The sequence below is a fragment of the Penaeus japonicus genome, unplaced genomic scaffold (assembly GCF_977035675.1).
Source record: "Penaeus japonicus unplaced genomic scaffold, GWHDUDI00000001_assembly GWHDUDI00000009, whole genome shotgun sequence".
Taxonomy (NCBI): domain Eukaryota; kingdom Metazoa; phylum Arthropoda; class Malacostraca; order Decapoda; family Penaeidae; genus Penaeus; species Penaeus japonicus.
In genome coordinates, this window is record NW_028234411.1 from 28,348,446 (window position 1) to 28,355,945 (window position 7,500).

Genomic DNA, 7,500 nt, shown 5'->3' on the forward strand with positions numbered 1-7,500 from the left:
GGGGAGAGAGGGGAGGAAGGAGGAAGGGGAGAGAGGGAGAGAGGGGAGAGGGGAGGAAGGGGAGAGAGGGAGGAAGGGGGTGAGGGAGGAAGGGGGAGAGAGGAGGAAGGGGGAGAGAGGAGGAAGGGGGAGAGAGGAGGAAGGGGGAGAGGGAGGAAGGGGAGAGAGGGAGGAAGGGGAGAGAGGGAGGAAGGGGGAGAGAGGGAGGAATAGGGAGAGAGGGAGGAAGGGTAAGAGGGGGAGGAAGGGGGAGAGAGGGAGGAAAGGGGAGAGAGGGAGGAAGGGGGAGAGAGGGAGGAAGGGGGAGAGGGAGGAAGGGGGAGAGAGGGAGGAAGGGGGAGAGAGGGAGGAAGGGGGAGAGGGAGGAAGGGGGAGAGGGAGGAAGGGGGAGAGGGAGGAAGGGGGAGAGGGAGGAAGGGGGAGAGGGAGGAAGGGGGAGAGGGAGGAAGGGGGAGAGGGAGGAAGGGGGAGAGGGAGGAAGGGGGAGAGGGAGGAAGGGGGACAGGGAGGAAGGGGGAGAGAGGGAGGAAAGGGGAGAGAGGGAGGAAGGGGGACAGGGAGGAAGGGTGAGAGAGGGAGGAAGGGGGACAGGGAGGAAGGGGGAGAGAGGGAGGAAGGGGGAGAGGGAGGAAGGGGGAGAGGGAGGAAGGGGGAGAGAGGAGGGAGGGGGAGAGAGGGAGGGAGGGGAGAGAGGGAGGAAGGGGAGAGAGGGAGGGAGGGGAGAGGGGAAGGGGAGAGAGGGAGGAAGGGGAGGGGGAAGAAGGGGAGGGGGGAAGGGGAGAGGGAGGAAGGGGGAGAGAGGGAGGAAGGGGGAGAGAGGGAGGAAGGGGGACAGGGAGGAAGGGGGAGAGAGGGAGGAAGGGGGAGAGAGGGAGGAAGGGGGAGAGAGGGAGGAAGGGGGAGAGAGGGAGGAAGAGGGAGAGAGGGAAGAAGAGAGAGAGAGGGAGGAAGAGGGAGAGAGGGAGGAAGGGGAGAGAGGGGAGGAAGGGAAGAGCGGGAAGAGAGGGGAGGAAGGGGGGAGAGGGGAGAGGGGAGGAAGGGGAGAGAGGGCAGGAAGGGGAGAGAGGGGAGGAAGGGGAGAGAGGGGAGAGGGGAGGAAGGGGAGAGAGGGAGGAAGGGGAGAGGGGAGGAAGGGGAGAGAGGGGAGGAAGGGAAGAGAGGGGAGGAAGGGGAGAGAGGGGAGGAAGGGTATAATAGTGATGGTGATGACAGTGATGATGATTGTGACATTCATGATAGCGATCGTAGTAACAATGGTAATAATAATAATGATAATATTAATGATAATAATAATAATAATAATAATAATAATAATACGATGGCAACTGTAATGATAATTATGATGATAACAATAATGATGATAATAAAGATAACAATTATGATAACATTAGTTACACTGATACTAATAATAATCATGAGAAGAACACTATACTGTTATCAAATAGTCACAATATAACAGAAGATAACAAAGCTACCGACACGTCCATAATCACCGGGAAGAAGACTCACCTGATGATGGTGCATGGCCAACGAGGGCGGCGGGAAGGGCGCGGGCGTGATCATGGGTGCGTGGGCGGCGGGGGGTGACGCCGAGGGAGAGCGAGGGGGCGGCGACCCCCCTGGGCTGCTGACCGAACTGCTGCCGGAGTCTCTTGGGGAACGGCCGTAGTCGTCAGTTCCTAAAGGAGGAGCGAATTGGGTGATTTTGCTAGAATATAAAGCCGCTTTTAGAATCAACTATTGTTCGTAGAATTAGAAAATGTTGATAGAATTAGGAATCGTGATTGGAATTCTTAAAGGAATGAGGACTGTTAGGATTAGAAGAGTATTAGAATTAGAAGGTGCTGCTAGAATAAAATTTTCCTGTTATAATCACAAACGTTTTTAAATTAGAAACAGAATTAGTGTTAAATTCCTATAAAACTGTCACTTATATAATTCATGATGGCCGTTATTACGAATGTAAGCTGCACGTGAAAGGACAATACCCAAATTCAGGAGCGAAAAGTGTGTATGTCCAGAGTCTTTCTTTCAAGAATGAGAATTGCAATTGATTCGAATCCTCTTTGTGGAAGGATTGATCTCTCCCTGAGGATGCCGGAAAAAGGCAAAATTTTCTTGGGCGATCGCACTCGACGCAGCGGCGAAAGATCAGAGGAAGTCGAAATTTTTCGGCGAGACAGAATTCGAATCTTTGAAACTATGGAGCGAAACCCGCCCCACATAAACACGTGTGTGTGTGTGTGTGTGTGTGTATACATATATATATATATATATATATATATATATATATATATATACATACGTGGTATATATATAGTGATTGTGTATACATATATTAGCAATATATATACATATATATATGTATATATATAATATATATATATATATATATATATATATATAATATCTACCTCATCTAATGGATATATCTGTTGTGGTCTGTGTCTGTGTATATATTATATAAATAAACTGCATATAATATAATATAAATATAGATATATACATATTATGTTATATATCTGTGTTGTGTCTGTGTCTGTGTATATAGTGTATAGTGTATATTATACTGCAATTTTATAATATATATATATATATATATATATATATATATATATATACATTATGTATAATATATATACATATATTATTAAATACAATCTATATATATATATATATATATATATATCCAGATATATATATATACATATATATATACAGGATATGTAAATGTATTAATGTATTTTGTATATAATCAGTAATATATGTAACATGTAGTATATATATCTATATGTAAATATATAGAGTATTTGTATATATTCAGTATATATGTAAATATATATCTATATGTAAATAATTATATATATGTATATATATATATGTATATATATATGTATATATTTATATATATATATATGTATATATATATATGTACCTATCAGCTTCAATGAAAACCAACACATAAAGCCTAATCACACCCCGATAACAATTAGAAAAAATGCCCGCAGATAAAAAGCAAGGGCGAGACGAACCGATAATTCTAGGTGATTATGAGAAGCAGAACGATAATAGCAAAGATGCTTTCTAAACCTGGTAGTGAGGCACGCGGGGGGTTTATGTGCGCGCGTGTGTGTGCACTGAGGTCACAACTGGAGGAATAAATGATGTCATTAGAGGCAGTGATGGAATAATTAGTGATTCCGAATGCATTTATCAACAATTGAATTACGTGCGGCGCGACAGCATTACACTGGCTAACCTCTCTCTCGCTCTCGCTCTCTCTCTTTCCTCTTCTCCCCCTCCCTCTCCCCCTCCTACTCGATTCCAGCCTCTGATCGCAGATTAACCTCCCCTCTCCCCTCTCTCTCACCCCTCTGTCTGTCTCCCCTCTTCCACGTCCTCCTCCTCCTCCTCCTCCTCCTCCCTCTACCAATGGTACTGCTCGTACGCCCGGCAGCGCTGTGTAGCTGGATGGCGGCCTCTCCAGTCTCTGTGTCATTTGAGTTAATTCCAGTGTCGAGTGTTATGCTCTCTCCCTCTCTTCTGCTCTCTCTCTCTCTCTCTCTCTCTCTCTCTCTCTCTCTCTCTCTCTCTCTCTCTCTCTCTCTCTCTCTCTCTCTCTCTCTCTCTCTCTCTCTCTCTCTCTCTCTCTCTTCGTACCATGCTTCTGTTTTGTTCCCTCTCTATCCTTCCCATCTGGTCTTTCTTTCTCTATAAATTCAGGGGTATTTTCTAGGAAAATAAAGTAATAATTTTACTCTTGCAACTCTGAAAAGGTTATGATGTCAATACACGCCGTTTTTTAGGTGTGTATGTGTGTGTGTGTGTATTCAAATGGTCTTATTCATCCATATGTGTTCTGTATCCGGAAAACCTTCAGCGTGGCGGCAAGGGCTGTGACATAGTAGTCATACTTGCCGTCTCCCGGAAAAAGGTTTTACTTATGAAACTGGTAAATAAATTTAATATACGTATCTGTGTATTTTTATGGAAATATAGAATAGAGATATTTACGTATATACTTACATACCACTTCCCTATAACATATATATCTGCATACACATACACACACACACACAAACACACACACACAAACATATATATACATATGTATGTGTGTGTGTATACAAACACATAAATTTATACATATATATTTCTCTTTGTCTGTCTCCCCTCCCCCTTTGTCATTCTCTCTCTCCCTCATCAATGTTCCTCTTCCACCTTTCTCCTTTCCTCTTCACTTCCTCTCTCTCTCTTCCTCCCTCCCTCCCTCCCTCCCTTCCTCCCTCCTTCCCTCTCTCCCTCCCTCCCGCCTTCAATCCCTCCCTCCCTGCTTCCCTCCTTCCCTCTCTCCCTCCCTCTCTCCCTCCCTCCCGCCTTCAATCCCTCCCTCCCTCCTTCCCTCATTCCCTCTCTCCCTCCCTCTCTCCCTCCCTTCCGCCTTCAATCCCTCCCTCGCTCCCTCCCTCCCTCCTTCCCTCCCTCCCTCTTCCTCCTTCCCTCCTTCCCTCCCTCCCTCCCGCTTTCAATCCCTCCCTCCTTCCTTCCCTCCCTCGCTCCCTCCCTCCCTCCCTCTTCCTCCCTCCCTCCCTCCCTCGCTCCCTCCCTCTTCCTCCTTCCCTCCCTCCCTCTTCCTCCTTCCCTCCCTCCCTCTTCCTCCTTCCCTCCCTTCCGAGCCCGAGATGCAGCGCCTAATCGCCTCAGCAGAAGACTGTCAGCGCCGCGATCTCTTTTGCGAACAATGCAATGGAAAATAACCAGCGCGGGTATTATCGCAAACTGCTCAATTGTACGAAATCCCCGCCCATAATCACGCCAATAGGATTACGAAATTGATACATAGATTGATCTCCTACAACCCCCTCCCCCTCACCCACCCACCCACCCCTTCCTCTACTCCCCACCAGCATTCCTTTCCTTTGGCAGCTTTCCTCTCTCTCTCTCTCTCTCTCTCTCTCTCTCTCTCTCTCTCTCTCTCTCTCTCTCTCTCTCCCCTCTCTCTCTCTCCCCTCTCTCTCTCTCTCTCTCTCTCTCTCTCTCTCTCTCTCTCTCTCTCTCTCTCTCTCTCTCTCTCTCTCTCTTTCTCTTTCTCTCTCTCATTCTCTCATTCCCTTATTCTCTATCTCTCTCTCTTACCCTCTTTCTAAGATTTCTTTCCCTTTCTCTCGCTTCACTTCTCCTCCTCCTCCTCTCCCTCCTCCCCCCCTTCCTCCTCCTCCTTCTCTTCCTCTCCCTCCTCTTCCTCCTCTCCCTCCTCTTCCTCCTCTCTCTCCTTCTCCTCCTCCTCCTCTCCCTCCTCCTCTCTCTCCTCTCCCTCCTCCTCTTCCTCCTCCCCATCCTCCTCCTCTCCCTCCCTCCCATCTCTTTTCCACCTCCTTCCCCCTACCACCCTACCTCTATCCCCCCACCCCCATCCAGTGTCCATAAGGTCGAGAATTCCCTTTCAAAAGCTCAACAGCATAGGTCTTCCAGTCCGGCCCGAGCGATAATCTGTAATTTTTGGTGATTAGTGAAACCAAATGGAAAATCTTATCGAATCTTAACGCTCAGCGAAAATATGATTCGCGGAGAGGAAGGGGTGGGGGACTGGGGGACTGGGGGACTGGGGGTGGAGGTTGTAATGGGGGTGGGGGGGAGGGGGAGGGAGGTGTTCGGGGGTGTATGGGGTATGGGAGATAGAAGGTAGGGTATGGGAGTGTATAGAGGTCAGGAGGAAAGGTTTGGGGCGTATGAGGGAATGGGCAATAGGAGGAAGAGGCTTGTGAGCTGTATGGGTTACATATATATTTATATATATATATATATATATATATATATATATATATATATATATATATATATATATACAGATAGATAGATAGATAGATAGATAGATAGACAGATAGATAAATAGATCGAGAGAGAGAGAGAGAGAGAGAGAGATTATTGCAATACATACATGTATATATACATACATACATATATATGAATATATATATGTATATATATATATATATATATATATATATATATATATATATATATATATATTGTTTTACTCTCTCTCTCTCTCTCTCTCTCTCTTTCTCTCTCTCTCTCTCTCTCTCTATCTATCTATATATATATATATATATATATATATATATACATATGTATATATATATATGCATATATAAATGTATTTATATATATATGTATATACATATATATACTAAAAATAGATATACTAAATCGAAGACCAAAGAAAACAATTCTATACGAAACAAAACAAAACAAAAGAAAACAAAAACAAAAAAGAACAAAAAAGAGAGAGAAAAAAAAAAACGAGAACAAAACAATAGGGAGAAGAACCATCGCGCCAGCCGTGACAAAGATACACCTCACAGTGACCATATAACGAGCTAATTATCATCATAATAATATCAAAACTAATTGACTGTTAAGAAAATCAACATAAACGGATGGGGGGGGGGGGGAGGGGGCGGATGCCAACGGCTGCCATGTTCAGTGATGACATGTGTTAATTATAACGAAGCATTTTCCAATGGATTAAATTGGTTTATCGCATAATTATCTTGCTTACGGTGCAATTATATCTGACCTTTTTTTTTGCTTTTTTTCGGTTTAAACGGATTTTGAGATGTGAAATATTGATGCTGTGATGGTTGATCATTAATGATTGTCGATGGCTGTTATAATATGTTTGGGCGGGATATTTTGAATGCAATACGCACTTATTAGCATGTATTGTACACATTTACAATCACGCACACACATACACACACACACATAGACAGTGAAAGAGAAAGAGAGAAAGAAAGACATAGAGAGACAGAGAGAAAGAGGAAGAGAGAAAGAGAGAAAGACACAGAGAGAAAGCGAAAGAGAGAAAGAAAGACAGAGAGAAAGATAAAAGAAATACACAGAGAAACAGGTATAAAGAGAAAGAAAAAAAGAAAGACAGAGCAAAATAGAAAGAGACAAAAAAAAAAAAAAAGACACAGAGAGAAAGAGAACGAGAGAGATGCGTACCAACATAATAACTTCAATATAAAATCACAACTGATGGTGATGATTATAATCTCGACCGGTGAATGGCGCCGTATTACAATCAGCTGTGAAAATACCAACACCATATAGGATTATACAAGACCGGATGATTTCAGCTTCTCTCATAATCAGAAATGGTAAAAGGACCAACAGAAGTGAGAATGGTGTTGCTATGGTGCCATAACTGATCACTGTAAAGATGGCGATCAAGGAGGTGAAATCTACAATAATTATGAAAGTTGTTAGTAAAGAGGATGATAATAATGATGGTAATAACAACAAAGACAAAATGATGGTGAATGATAATAATAATATAATCAATAGCAGCAATAGTGATGATGATAATGACAATGATAATAACAACAATGATAATGAGAATGGTGATAATGATAATGATGATAGTAATAACAATCATGATGATAATGATAATACTAGTGATAATAACAATAGCAATAACTACAAAGATAATAA